Source organism: Hordeum vulgare, chromosome 1H (genome assembly GCF_904849725.1).
Source record: "Hordeum vulgare subsp. vulgare chromosome 1H, MorexV3_pseudomolecules_assembly, whole genome shotgun sequence".
NCBI classification, from domain to species: Eukaryota; Viridiplantae; Streptophyta; class Magnoliopsida; order Poales; family Poaceae; genus Hordeum; species Hordeum vulgare.
In genome coordinates, this window is record NC_058518.1 from 351,015,080 (window position 1) to 351,030,450 (window position 15,371).

Here is a 15,371-nt window from a genome sequence, read left to right on the forward strand (position 1 = left end):
CCTGAGGCTCCCCTGCCTTGGCTCCCAAGCTTCCCGATCTTCTTCCGTTCCAAAAAGAATTATTTTTGGGGATTTTCTTCCGTTTGGACTCCGTTTCAAAATCTCGTGTGGAAGGGGTCAAAAACATGGAAAAACAGGAACTGGCACTTGGCACTAAGTTAATAAGTTAGTCCCAAAAAATATATGAAAGGCATGCAAAACATCCAAAGTTTGACAAGATAATAGCATGAAACCATCAAAATTTAGATACCTTGGAGACATATCAGACACCATGCGGGAGATAGAACCGCACACAAGGTATTAGAGTCTGGATTTTATTGGCCTATTCTTTTCAATGATGCTCGTAAGTTTGTCCTCTCTTGTGATGAATGTCAAAGAATTGGTAAAATTAGTAGAGATCAGGAAATACATATGAATTATTCACTTGTTATTGAACCATTTGATGTTTGGGGATTTGATTATATGGGATCTTTTCCTTCCTCCAATGGGTATAAACAATATTGTTGTTATTTTTGATTATCTCACTAAATGGTTAGAAGCCATTCCAACCAACAATGTTGATCATACACCTCTATTAAGATGCATAAGGAAGTTATTTTCCAATGTTTTGGAGTCCCTAGATACTTAATGACTGATGGTGGTTCACATTTTATTCATGGTGCCTTTTGTAAGCTGCTTGCTAGATATGATGTTAACCATAAAATTGCATCTCCCTATCATCCTCAGTGTAGTGGTCAAGTAGAATTAACCAATAGGAAAATAAAATTAATATTGCAAAAGTCTGTCCATAGGTAAAGAAAGAATTGCTCTAAAAAAATTAAATGATGCATTGTGGGCCTACAAAACAACTTATAAAAATCCTATGGGTGTGTCTCCTTACAAAATGGTTTATGGGAAAGCATGTCATTTACCTCTTGAGTTAGAACACAAAGCTTATTGAGAAATTAAAGAACTCAACTATGATTTCAAAATTGTTGGTGAAAAGAGTTTATTTGATATTAGCTCATTAGATGAATGGAGAACCCAAGCTTATGAAAATGCCAAACAATTCAAAGAAACAGTTAAAAGATGGCATGACAAAAGAATCCAAAAGTGAGTATTCATAGTTGCTGAATCTGTTGTATTGTACAATTCTCATCTTAGATTTTTTGCGGGAAAACTTCTATCCAAATGGGAAGGACCATATATCATAGAATAAGTTTATCGGTGTGGAGCTATTAAGATCAATAATCCCGAAGGAACTAACCCGAAGGTGGTCAATGGACAAAGAATAAATCACTATATTTCAGGTACACCAATTAATGTTGAAACAGATATTATGCAAACCATGACACGGGAGGAGCACATTAGGGAAACCTTCTAGAACACTACAAAATTCTTAGAAGGAAGAGGTATGTGATATGGTAAGTAAACATGCTTGGTAAATCCGTTATAATATTTTCTGAGAGTTTTGGAATTTTATCAAATTTAGGAAACTGAGAAATACATGGGAAGACAACCGAGGTGTCCACTAGACACAAGGGTGTGCCAGGCCCCACTAGCGCGTCCTGATGTCTAGTGGTCCCCTCGCATGCCTTCGTGGCTCCGTTTTCTTGTGGAACACATATTTCCTTGTATAAAAATTCTCTATATAGATATCTCCCGATGATTTGACCCTACTACCATGGAGAGATCCTTTGTTCTTTTTCCGTGTTGTTTTCCTATCAGAACTATCAAGTCGGGCATCATGTCTTCTTCCTGCTCCAACTACTTAGAAGAAGATGCTTGGATTATGAAGATGGGGCTGAAAATGAGGAACCGAAAGAAACTATCAAAGAGGAATTCACTTCTCCCTTTGAATCCGAGGTTTGGCACGAGGAATTCACGAGATCAGTCGTGTCAGATTCGGTTAAACCTCCCAATGCTAAGTTCATTTCTTATAATAACTTGAGAAAGAGTGTTATTTTTCCCCGCAGCGAGGTTACATCCGTAGGTGGACGGTGCCTTAACTCTCACCAGAAAGCTACGTATGGAAATAATGGAGCTCAAACATCTAGTTAACAAGCTCGAGGAGGAAAATTGTATCCCGAGGGGCATCATTGCCAAGAATCTACCATCTTCACCACCAAAGAAGGAGACTTGAGTACACGGGTATGGGCACTCCCCTTGGCTTGTGCCAAGCTTGGGGGAGGTGCCCCAGTATCGTATCACCATCACCTCCTTTATATTTACCCATCTTAGTTTGATATATAGCTATTTTGAAATCTAGTCAAATAAAAGTTTAGTTCAATCTTTTCCTTTTGAGTGCTAGTTTCGTGATCCATATATCTATCTATGTAATCGAGTGACAGTTATATAATAAAGTTTAGTTTGAGTTTTGCTTCTCTACCTTCTTGCTGCAATCAAAATGAAGAAAAATAATGAATAATATCATATGCGAATCTTATAGTAGGTAGTGACATCACATAAGGAAAAGTATAAGTGGTAAAATTTGTTGAAGGGTGACAAACATAGCATTGGTCGGTGATGCTACACTTGAATGAACAAGAGAAAATTTACATGCAAATACACTATCCTTGACATCTTTTATGATTGTGAGCCCCCATTAATTATAATATGCCAAAACTGTTGACATTGAAAAAGGAAGACAATGCCATGATTTATGCTCGTTCACATTCACATAGAAGTTATATTGTTATATATCCTCTAACATGTTGTGCTTTCCCAATACCTTTGCTAGCCAAAACTCTCCACTAAGTAGAGATACTACTTGTGCATCCAAAACCTTAAACCCAAACCCATGTTTCAAGAGTCCAGCATACCTACCTATGTATTGAGTCAGATCCTTCAAGTAAGTTGTCATCGGTGCACAAAGCAATAAAAAATGCTTCTAAACATGTTTAATCATTTAGGGTAAGGGAAATTAAGCATTGTACAAACTTGTGATGGTGATAGTAAAAGCGACGGACTGCATAATAAAGGTTGCAACCACAAGGGCCAATATAACGTAATGTTCATTTGCACTAAGAGATTTAGCATACAACAAAAAAGCGCATGACAACCTCTCCTTCCCTCTACGAAGGGCCTATCTTTGACCTTTATGAACTAACTTTTGTGCAGGAGTCAAAGTATATTACTCTACTTCCTTTATCTTCTCTTTGGCAAGCATCATGTGGTGGGTAAAGATATAAACATATATATCCAGGTGAATGTGGGTGGGCATGAGTTATTATTTTTGACATCACCCTTGAGGTGAATACGTTAGGAGACAACACTATAAGCCCCTATCATTCTATGTGTCTGGTTGAAACCTTTTACTCATATGTATGTGGTGAATGTTAGCTATCATAGAAGACTAAATGATGGTTGACTATGTGGACTTGCTTAAAATCTCCGACATGTGACCCTTCTTGAAAATATGATGAATTGTGTTGCAAAGTTGACTGAGAACATAGTTTGTTAGTCTTCAATAGAGTTTATGCTTCATACTTCAATGTTGTGATGAATTGCTACTTGTTTATAAGAAACCTTTATGATAAAAGTTATATGATGAAAATGTTGAGATGAAGTATTTTATAAAGTTTTATTTGTTGTTATAATAATGAGCATGATGCTGCTATGTCCGTATTTTGTTTTTATCAACACCTCTCTCTCAAAGCATGTGGTCATGATTTTCGCTATCGGCTTTCACTTGAGGACAAGCGAGGTCTAAGCTTGGGGGAGTTGATACGTCCATTTTGCATCATGTTTTGTTACTATTATTTATAGTGTTTTTATGCATTTTGCCACTTGGTGGAGTAATTATAATGCCTTTTCTCTCATAATATGCAAGGTTTACATCAAGTGGGAGAATGCCGGTAGATGGAATTCTGGACCTGAAAAAGCTACGTCAATGATACCTATTCTGCACATCTCCAATTGGGCTGCAAATTTAAGAAGATCTATTTTACAAAAATAAAAAATACTAGAACGAAGAAGTGCCGGAGGGGGGCACTATGCGGTCACTAGACACGAGGGCGTGCCAGGCAGCCCTCGCGCGACTTAATTTCTAGTGGGCCACCTATCCCACTTGTCCCACCTGTGGTGCCCATCTTCTGGTATAAATTCTTCTTCGCCCTAAAAAATAAGGAGAGGAATTTTGGGACAAAGCACCGCCGTCTCGAGGCAGAACCTGGGAAGGAGCACTTTTGCCCTCCGGCGGAGCGATTCCGCTGGAAGAACTTCTCTCTCGGAGGGGAAAATAAAGGCCATCATCATCACCAACAACCCTCTCATCTTGGGGAGGCCAATCTTCATCAACATATTCTTCAGCACCATATCCTCTCGAAACCCTAGTTCATCTCTTATACTCAATCTTGTACCAGAACCTTGGATTGGTACCTCGGTTGTGTCTAGTAGTGTTAATTACATCTTGTAGTTGATGCTTTATGTTTTATTTGGTGGAAGATCATGTGTTCAGATCCATTATGCTATATAATACCTCTCTGATCATGAACATGTTTATCACTTGCGAGTATTTACTTTTGTTCTTGAGGCCACATGAGAAATCATGTTGCAAGTAGTCATGTAAAGTTGATATTCGTTCGATATTTTAATGATATGAATGTTGTGATTCCTTTAGTGGTGTTATGTGAATATGGACTACATAACACTTCACCATATTTTGGGACCAAGGGAATGCATTGTGGAGTAGTAATTAGAGGGTGGGTTGCGAGAGTGACAGAAACTTAAACCCCAGTCTATGCACTACTTCGTAAGGGGATGATTTGGATCCCTAAGTTTAATGCTATGGTTAGAATTTATTATTAATACTTTTGTCATAGTTGTGTATGCTTGCGGGAGGATTAATTATAAGTGGGAGGTTTGTTCAAGTAAGAGCAACACCCAAGCACCGGTCCACACACATATCAAATTATCAAGATACCGAATGCGAATTAACCCAGCATGACGAAAGTGACTAGATGAAATTCCCTTGTGCCCTCAAGAATGCTTTGCCTATTATAAGAAATTGTTTTGGCGTGTACTTTGCCACAAAAGGATTGGGCTACCTTGCTGCACCTATTGCTACTATTTCTACTTGTCACTTGTTACAATTATCTTGCTATCAAACAACTTGTTACAACTATTTTAGTGCTTGCAGAAATTACCTTGCAGAAAACTGCTTGTCATTTACTTCCGCCCCACATTGGGTAAGACACTCTTACTTACTGAAAAGACTATGATTGACCCCCAATACTTGTGGGTCATCAAAGACCTACCGGAGGGGAAGTCTGAGGGGGCTACAAGTCAATAGGGCGCGCCCCCAAGGCCGCGCCCTGATGGCTTGTCGGGCCATCGTGGCTCCTCCGACCCTAATTCCAGTCCTATAAATTCATATTCCCCAAGAAAAAATAAGAGAGAATTTTTCATCACATTCTACGAGATAGACCCGCCGCCACCTCCTGTTCTTCCTCAGAGGGCTGATCTGGAGTCTGTTTGGGGCTTCGGAGAGGGGGATTCATCGTCGTCGTCGTCACAAACCCTTCTCCACCATCACCACAATGATGCTCACCATGGAGAGTGAGTAATTCCTTTGTAGGCTTGCTGGACAGAGGTGGTATTGGATGCGATTGATCAAGTAATCAAGTTAAGTTTGATAGGGCTTGATCCCTAGTATCCACTATGTTTTGAGATTGATGTTACTATGACTTTGCTATGCTTAATGCTTGTCACCAGGGTCCGAGTGTCATGATTTCAGATCTGAACCTATTATTTTTCATGAATTTGAGAGTGATTTGGATCCTATCTTGCAAGTTATAGTTACCTATTATGTGTATTGATCCGCATACCCCAAGGTGACAATAATTGGTTTTATTTTCGATGATTGTCGTAGTTTGAGGAATTCATGTATTCACTATGTGTTAGTGCTTTGTTTCGGTTCTCTATTAAAAGGAGGCCTTAATATCCCTAAGTTTCCAATAGGATCCCGCTGCCACGGGAGGGTAGGACAAAAGATGCCATGCAAGTTCTTATCGCAAGCACGTATGACTATATACGGAATAAATGCCTACATTATATTGATGAACTAGAGCTAGTTCCGTGTCACCCTAGTGTTTAATTGTTATATGATCAATGTCATCTAAATCATTATTTACTGCTGATCTACGTGCCTACGCGTCACATATACTGAATTTCGCTATGTTTGTACTGTTGCTGCTACTGTCATACCTGCCACAAAATTGTTACCGTTACTACTCTTACCAAAATTGTTCCTATCCCTGTTACTATTGATACTTTCACTTGTTTTGCTACCAAATACTTGCTGCAGAAATATATCCCAAGTGCGGTTGAATTGACAACTCTAGTGTTACGGCCAATAGTTATTCTTTGGCTCCCCTTGTGATGAATCAATAAATTAGGGTGAAATACGACCCGTGAAGACTATCGCGATCTCCTATACTTGTGGGTTATCACCTTCTTATATTGATATATGTAACTTGTTCATATGAATATCCACAACTTGTTGGCGCATGCTTTTACAAGTTGATTTGAACATGTCATTGCACTTAAAATTAGCTTTCCTCCACTCACCTACTTAGTGCTATATCATGCATTTTTATACCTTGTTACAAAACATGGGTTGCTTGCGAGTACATTCAAAGTACCCATTGGCTTGCCACTGGTTCTTTTATTGGTCAGGCATGAAACTACATGATATAATGAATAGTACCTTGGCGACGTATGTGCAATCTAGGATGCTTGCCATCAGAATGCTGTAGCATTAAGGCAGATGGCAAGGGTTCACGCTATCGTTGAAGATTTTTGTTGTGAGTTTATAAAGACTTGTCCACAAAGGCCATATATATGAGTAAATCGGTACATAATGGATGTAAGACTCATGTTGTTCAGTTTCTATGTGTTCAGTGAGCATGGATCTCTGGGATCACTGTGAACGTACATTCGGTGATCATGACTTATGAATCGGGGTCCCTAGAGAACCGGTATGAGAGTTAGGTTGACTATAGGAAGCCCTTAGTTAGCATGGATGTCAATTAGTACAAAACAAATTTTCCAGACCCTTCAAAATCACTTACACAACCTCTATATTTCTCACCTCTTCTAAATTTTCAAAGGAATCGAAGGTTTTTGCCTTAGCACTTCCACCCTTATTCTCTTGACTCTCCTCATCTCCTTTTTCAAAACTTGCAAATGGTCGCTAGCACCATTATGCCCATGACCACTAGATTCCTTGGGATCATGGTGGGTAACTTGAAAGGAAGCGAACCTGCCAAACGATCACCCACATATTTGGAAGACAAGGCTGGCAATGCTACAACAATAGCACACCAAGAGAAGATACCAGGATATCAAGACTCAGAAGATGGTGACACCCTTGACACTGCCCCAGAATAATGCAACCTTGTCCTACGATGACGAGGGCATAAGATATGAAGAAAAAGATATCCATCACCAATAGAGCAACCCTGTCATTACAGTTGTTGTGTCGACAACCGCCGGTGGATGAGAACCTTTCCAATTGGTATATCTCACCATAGTGAGCAAGAAAACGGTTGTGTTCATCTCCCGCTCTTGGTGTCGATGTTGCAATCAACATAACCGACAAGTCGGAACTCTATCACGCCTTGTCCATGTCATTGCATTAAGGATTGTCCACTTGGAACTCTCTACGCCTTGGAATACAAGGAGACATTGATAGGATTACGAAGACAACATAAGACCCTGTCAAATACTGCAATGAGGAACCATTTTTGCCGTCAGCTCACAAGAGAGAAGTGTCAAAGATTCTTCAGGTTCAACCCGGTTCGTTTCGACAAAAAACTAAAAAAGACGCAGCAACACCTAAGGAAGACCCATAAGAATGAAAGTCCTTCCCTCCGATACACGAAGCAAGCACGACTATTGAGTCCGAGAACCCCTAGGGTAGGATGAGTCGTGTAGCCCCTATGCGAAGTCGAGTCTGTATGATGGTTCGAATGGAACCATGTTGTGTGTTTTCTTTTTTCCTTGCTTGTGCTTTGATATGAGTCACACTTTTACCCTAGGCAACAAGTACATGACTCTATAACCTATCTTACCCTAATGTTGTGTTTGGCCCCTTTGGCACTTGTTTGATTACACTTGCACTATATCACCCCCTTAGGCACTCCCCTCTTTGCTACCTCCCCTCCCCCCATCTCAACATCTGAAGACCATCAAGACAAGATGCACCAAGGATTCGTCCTCGACAAACAATTAGCACTGAGGATATTTTGCAACAACCTACGCAACCAAGTGCAACTCCGTAGAGCCATGCTTTTCCCTCAAGATTGGAAACCCCTCCCTAGACCAAACTAGACCTCACAAGTTACCCTAGCTCAAACCTCTAAACACGTGTTTAACACACGCGTTTACCAGATCACCTCTTGAGCTTCCATAGCCCCTGCTTAGCACTAGTATCCTTGTGGAACTAGTGATCATAGCGAACAAACATCTTTAATTCTTAAGCTAGCACCAGAACCTTGATGCCATAGGAACGATCGTTCTAAGGATATATGAATTGTAGAAAATGATTTGACGTGACTATAATAGTTGTCTTGAGGATGTAGCTAAGCCCCTTTGGTGGATCATAAGACCCTTAGGTTAGTAGATGAACTTGGTGGATCGAAGTTGATAGAGCATCTTAACTTACTCCTCCTTCGAGTAAATTGGATTTAGCAGGACAATTATGATCAAAAGTCAAAACTCGTAGATCGAAGTTGATAGAGTATCATAACTTACTTCTCCTTTGAATAAATTGACTTTGTCAAGTAATATTAATGGATTGATAAGGTTACAATAACAAATTTGAGCAACAAGTAGAAATTCTCGTCGGACATGAGATTTCAAATTAAATAGGTGATCCTAAAAGGATTTAGGTGTTAAGTAATACTACATGGTTTCGAGTAGCTTCGATTTAGCCCGATGTTCTTAATATTGATACCATGTTTCTGGTGGATGGTAAGATAGGGAAAATTGGAGTTGTCAGAATTGATTTAAGGATCTATATAAGTTGTACCTTGGAGTTTACTTTGTCATGATATTGGAAGTTGGTGGATACACTGTGATAATAGTCCTTGAAGTATAGGAACTCTAGGAGATTATGTAGAACCCCATCGATATTGGATCTGCAAGAGTAGTGTGTCATGTAGTGATTGATGCCATTTAAGGACCACTTGATCGGTTTTGCAGGAAGGAAACATGATCTTGGAATGATATAATATGTGTTTCCTTGGCATAGAAAGGCAGTACCTTGGACCTTGGATAGGTTAGTAGAGCACTATTGGATTTGTAGTATCATATTCAAGCTTAACAACTTGTATGCTCCCGAGGATTTTTACAAAGGGATACATGTGAGATTGCTATAATATACTTCTCATATTTTGGTTTAGTCCTTCTCTCGAACCTTGGAGTTGAATAGCATAAGTGATATTGGACTTGACTTATATGAGATGGTACTTTTGGTGATATTGGATGATTCCGTTTGGAGAAGTAGGTTGGACTATTGGCATATAAGAACTATGCTCAAGGATAAGATGATAGACATTCACTCACATCCTAAGATCCTTGAAATCCCGAAGCTTTACTGAGCCATTATATGGTCGGATTATGAGCATAGGTCTTGGCTCCAAGTCGTTAGACTATGGCCAATACTCCAGCACGACCACCACCAATCATGTTCGTGAGGAAGGTGGACATGAAGAACTAGATTATGTTGGACCACAAACCCCTAGACAAGTGACTATCCGGAACAAATTCCCACTCCTCTCACATATCCCATGAGCAATGGGCTTATGTGATTCTCGAAAAAATATGTTGTTGTCCTCATGGATGACATACTTATTTACCCAATAAGAGAGGGAACACCTTAGTCCTATTTGGATAAGCCCCAGAAGCACCAATTGCCATTCTTCGCAAGTGTAAGGATTTACCTTGAAGAAGTGGACTCCTGGAAGCACCCTCCAAGAAGCAAAATACAATCTTACCCAAGTAAGATGAAGAACCACTATGGTTGGGAAACCACGGCAATGAAGAAGAAGCAATAGAAGTCAACCACCACTCCTCTGCCGGCTACATCAGCCATACTATGTCAAGAAGCATCGACATTCAAGCACGATGAAGCCTTTGGACATCAAGAGAAAATAAAGAGCCCCTTTTTGGTCTAATCAAGGACGTGAATCCTAAATGAATCATGGTGAAACGTCTGTCAAAGGTGGTTCACCCCACTTGCCAATCCTCATACCTTGGGGATTGGTTGGCTGGTCTATACTTTAGGGTAGCCAGCTCATCTACCCCCCCCCCCGAAAAACATTTCCTAGGTGGTAGAACCCCTTTTAACACAAAATCTCTAAACTTAGTCTTAGGGAGGAGACTCAACTAAGACTTTTACATAACTGGTTACAAACAGGCTAGAAGACCAAATGCTCGAAGACACACCAAGAACGTGCGTCCGTGAAAACGAATACAAATGGCCGAAGATGAATGAAGAATATACCTCGGCAACTTACTCAAATAAAAGATCTCGACGAGAGGCATCCATTGACATGTTTCAGGATGAAGACTACCTGCGACTGAATATCATCTACTTTAAGGAAGTCAAGGTCTTCTCCGTCGACGAGAATCTACACCAAAGACTTGACCCTTCTATGTTAACACGAGACATCTATATGTAACTAACCAACATGAGCAACCCCAGGAACACCACATAGACCCACTACTTTGCCACATATTGTGACTTTGGAATACACACACAAGACAGACGCTTGCCACAACCTCGTTCACATAGCCCTCGATCTTTAGGCAAGTCTAAAATATTGCAATAACCCCATTCACCCTCAAGTGAAGCCCAACGGACCACTCGAATATGTATCGTCAAGCACTTCCATGAACAAAGGAGCAATCACGTCGAAGCAGAAGCAACATGGGAACGTGAAGAGTACCTCAGGCCCAGATTTCTATGTGTCTTCAATGCCAAGCCTAGGAATCTCGGGGACGAGATTCTTGTAAGTGGGTTAGGTATGTCACACTGTGTGTTTTGTCTTATATTACTAAGTTAACATAGCTAAAACATTAGGGCCATAAAAACTTTTGTGCGTGCTTGTGGTGTTTGGATTGATTGTCGTTTGTTTGCTTGTTTGATTGTGTTTTAAATCATGAAATTTCTCCTTCTCTCAAGACCCATCTTCTTCTTCCAAGTGTTTGCCCAATGACCATGCCATGTGCATAGCACATAAAACTATTTTAACAAAATATTATTTTGACCAAAAAGCCTTTATTTGATTTAAGCTTTCAACCCCCCTAAATTGATTTTTGTACTACAAGTCCTCAAATGAAGGAATATGTCTGGCCCCAAATATTTTATTAGGATCTTATTATCAAAAATACTTCCCCAAAACACAAAATATTTGTCTTAAAATTTATTTTCCTATTTTATTTATTAACATTTTTCTGAGGCCAGAAATTGTTTTACGAGGGAAAATTATTTTATGCTTCAAAAGTATGTGAGTAAATTTAGGTAAACTTAGTGGGCATATATTTTCCATACATAAGAATTTCAACACATGGTAATGTTCGAAATATTGGATAAAACCCTTCAAAGCCTTTTCTGCCTATTTCAATTATTTGAAATATTTGTAGAAATATTATGAAATAATTCCCGGAAAATTATAATAAGTCACACATGATATATATGATGATATTGCCAAGTTACACCTCAATCCTAATTTATTTGATTCACCAAAACATTCTAAGACCCTCTCTCGCCAGAACATAATTTGAACAACTCTACATTGTAAAGTTTATCTAATTGCTCTCAAACTTTGTGCACATGTTCTAATCCTCTAACAATGCATCCAAACCAAGTGATGCATCAAGCAGTATAAATCCAATTGTCCAAATACCCCCCAAACCCATTTCTGTTGATATCTAGAGTTGGGAGATATTGGATTGTAAAGTTTCCCAATTGAGTCCCAAACTTTTTGGGTATGCTAGAGGCATTAATAAAGTGGTTATTTTTATATTTACTTGTTCATGATAATCATTTATTATTCATGCTAGAATTTTATTGAATGGAAACTCAAATACATGTGTGGATATATAGACAAACACTATCTTCCAAGTGAGCTTCTAATAGGCTAGCTCGTTGATCAAGGATGGTCAAGGTTTCTTGACCGTAGACATGAGTTGTCACTTGATAATGGGATCACATCATTAGGGGATTGATGTGATGGACAAGACCCAAACGTAAGCATATCATATGATCGTGTCTGTTTATTGCTACTATTTTATCCATGTCAAGTATATGTTCCTATGACCATGAGATCATGCAACTCACTAACACCAGAGGAATGCCTTGTGTGTATCAAACGTCGCAACGTAACTGGGTGACTATAAAGATGCTCTATAGGTATCTCCGAGGGGTCTATTGAGTTGGCATGGATTGAGACTAGGATTTGTCACTCTGTATGACAGAGACGTGTCTATGGGACCACTCAGTAATACAACATCACAAGAAGCTTGCAAGCAATGTGACTAAGGAGTTAGTCAGAGTATATTGTATTATGGAACGAGTAAAGAGACTTGCCGGTAACGAGATTGAACTAGGTATGGAGATACCGACGATCGAATCTCGGGCAAGTAATATACGTATGGACAAAGGGAACTACATACGGGATTGATTGAATCCTTGACATCGTGGTTCGACCGATAAAGATATTCGTAGAATATGTAGGATCCAATATGGGCATCCATGTCCCACTATTGGTTATTGACCGGAGAGTGTCTCGGCCATGTCTGCATAGTTCTTGAACCTGCAGGGTATGCACACTTAAGGTACGATGACGATTTGGTCTTTATGATTTATGTATGATGATAACCGAAACTTGTTCGGAGTCCCGGATGAGATCTTGGACATCATGAGGAGTTCCAAAATGGTTTGGAGACAAATATTGATATATAGGAAAGAGGTATTCAAGTTCTGGAAAGGTTTCAGGTGTTTCCGGTATTGTACCGGGAGTGCCGAAAGGGTTCCGGGGGTCAACAGGGAGGGGGCACCCATCCTCGGGGGCCACCTGGGTTGAGGAGGTGGCGCACCAGCCCCTGGTAGGCTGGGCAGCCGACCCCAAGGGCCCATGCGCCCCAATGGTGGTAGGTGGGAGGAGTCCTAGAGGAGAGGGACTCCTCTCTAGGGCGCGCCCCACGTCCCTTGTAGGAGGTGGACATCTCCTTGGACGTCGTCGCTAGTGGGAAACCATAGGGCTCCACCCCTCCTTCATCCCCACTATATATAGTGGAGACGATAGAGGGCAGCCGCACGTGAAAAGGCCACGAAGCAGCCCTGTCTCCCTCTAGATCAATTTTCTCCACTAGATCGGTTTCGGTAGTGCTTGGAGAAGCCGTGCTGGGACATCTCCACCACCACTGCTGCCATGCTGTCGTGCTTCCGGAGAACTCTATTACCTCCCCACCCTTGCTTGATGGATCAAGAAGGCCGAGAAGTCATCGAGCTATACGTGTGCTGAACGCAGACGTGTCGTCCGTTTGCTGCTGGATCGAGACAGATCATGATTGGATCGTGAAGACGTTCGACTACATCAACCGCCTTTCTCAGCGCTTCCCACTTAGCGATCTACAAGGGTATTTAGATGCACTCTGCTACTGAAACAAAAGACCTTCCAACGGCGCCATAAATACGTGCTGACGGGAGACGTCTTGATTCTCCTCAGCAACGGCACCAGGAATCCTTCTGGTATGGCTACGCCTTTAGGGACTTCCTAGGCAAATATGCAAAGGATTTCCCCACGGCCTTGGAGCCTTGCGTTGGTGTTCCCTCGAAGCAGAAAGGGTGATGTAGCGCAGCGGTGGTAAGTATTTCCCTCAGTTTTGAGAACCGAGATATCGATCCAGTGAAGGAGTATCACAAGTGCCTGCACAAACAGAAAAAGTTTGCTCCCAACACTATGAAGGGGTTGTCAATCCCTTATAGATTGTTCGCCAAGTGAGAACTGAAAGCAACAAAGTAACAAAGCAAAGTAAAAGCGAAAGTGGAAATGATAGGTGTGAATAGACCCGGGGGCCGTAGTGTTTACTAGTGGCTTCTCTCATGAAAGCAAGTAGGCGGTGGGTGAACAAATTACTGTCGAGCAATTGATAGAACCGCACAAAGTTGTGACGTCATCTATGGCAATGATTATATCTATAGGCATCACGTCCAAAACAAGTAGACCGATACTTTCTGCATCTACTACTATTACTCCACACGTCGACCGCTATCCAACATGCATCTAGTGTATTAAGTCCAAAGAACAGAGTAACGCCTTAAGCAAGATGACATGATGTAGATGGACAATCTCATATCTACGACAAAGCCCACCTTGTTACCCTTGATGGCAACTAGACGATGTGTGCCTTGCTGCCCCTACTGTCACTGGGAAAGGTCACCACACGGTAAGAACCCAAAACCAAGCACTTCTCCCATTGCAAGAATCATAGATCTGGTTGGCCAAACAAAACCCAAGACTCGGAGAGACTTACAAGGATATCAAATCATGCATATAAGAAATCAGCAAAGACTCAAATATATACCATAGAGAATCTGATCACAAATCCACAATTCATCGGATCTCGACAAACACACCACCAAAGAGGATTACATCGGATAGATCTCCATGAAGATCATGGAGAACTTTGTATTGAAGATCTAAGAGAGAGAAGAAGCCATCTAGCTCCTAACTACGGACCCGTAGGTCTGAAGTGAACTACTCACGAGTTATTGGAGGGGCGATGATGTTGATGTACAAGCCCTCCAACTCCAAAGTCCCCTCCGGCAGGGCACCGGGAAGGGTCTCCAGATGAGGTCTCGCGGAAACGGAATCTTGCGGCGGCGGAAAAGTATTTTCGTGGATCCCATGACTTTTTTCTGCTTTTTAGGGAATATATAGGCGCAAGATCTAGGTCAGGGGGCGCCAGGGAGGCCACAAGCCTGCCCACTGCCGCCCCCTGGTGGCGGAGTGGGGGCTTGTCGGCTCGCTGTAGCCCTCCTGGCTTGGCCCACAAGCCCCCTGATCTTCTTCCGCTTCGGGAAAAATTCATTTCGGGGATTTTATTCCGTTTGGACTCCGTTCGAAAATCAGATCTGAAAAGAGCCAAAAACACAGAAAAAACAGGAACTAGCACTTGGCACTGAATTAATAAGTTAGTCCCAAAAAATATATAAAAGGTACATAAAACATCCAAAGAAGACAAGATAACAGCATGAAACCATCAAATATTATAGATACGTTTGAGACGTATCAAGCATCCCCAAGCTTAACTCCTGCTCTTCCTCGAGTAGGGAAGTGATAAAGAAAGAATTTTTGATGCTTTCATGCTACCTAGCG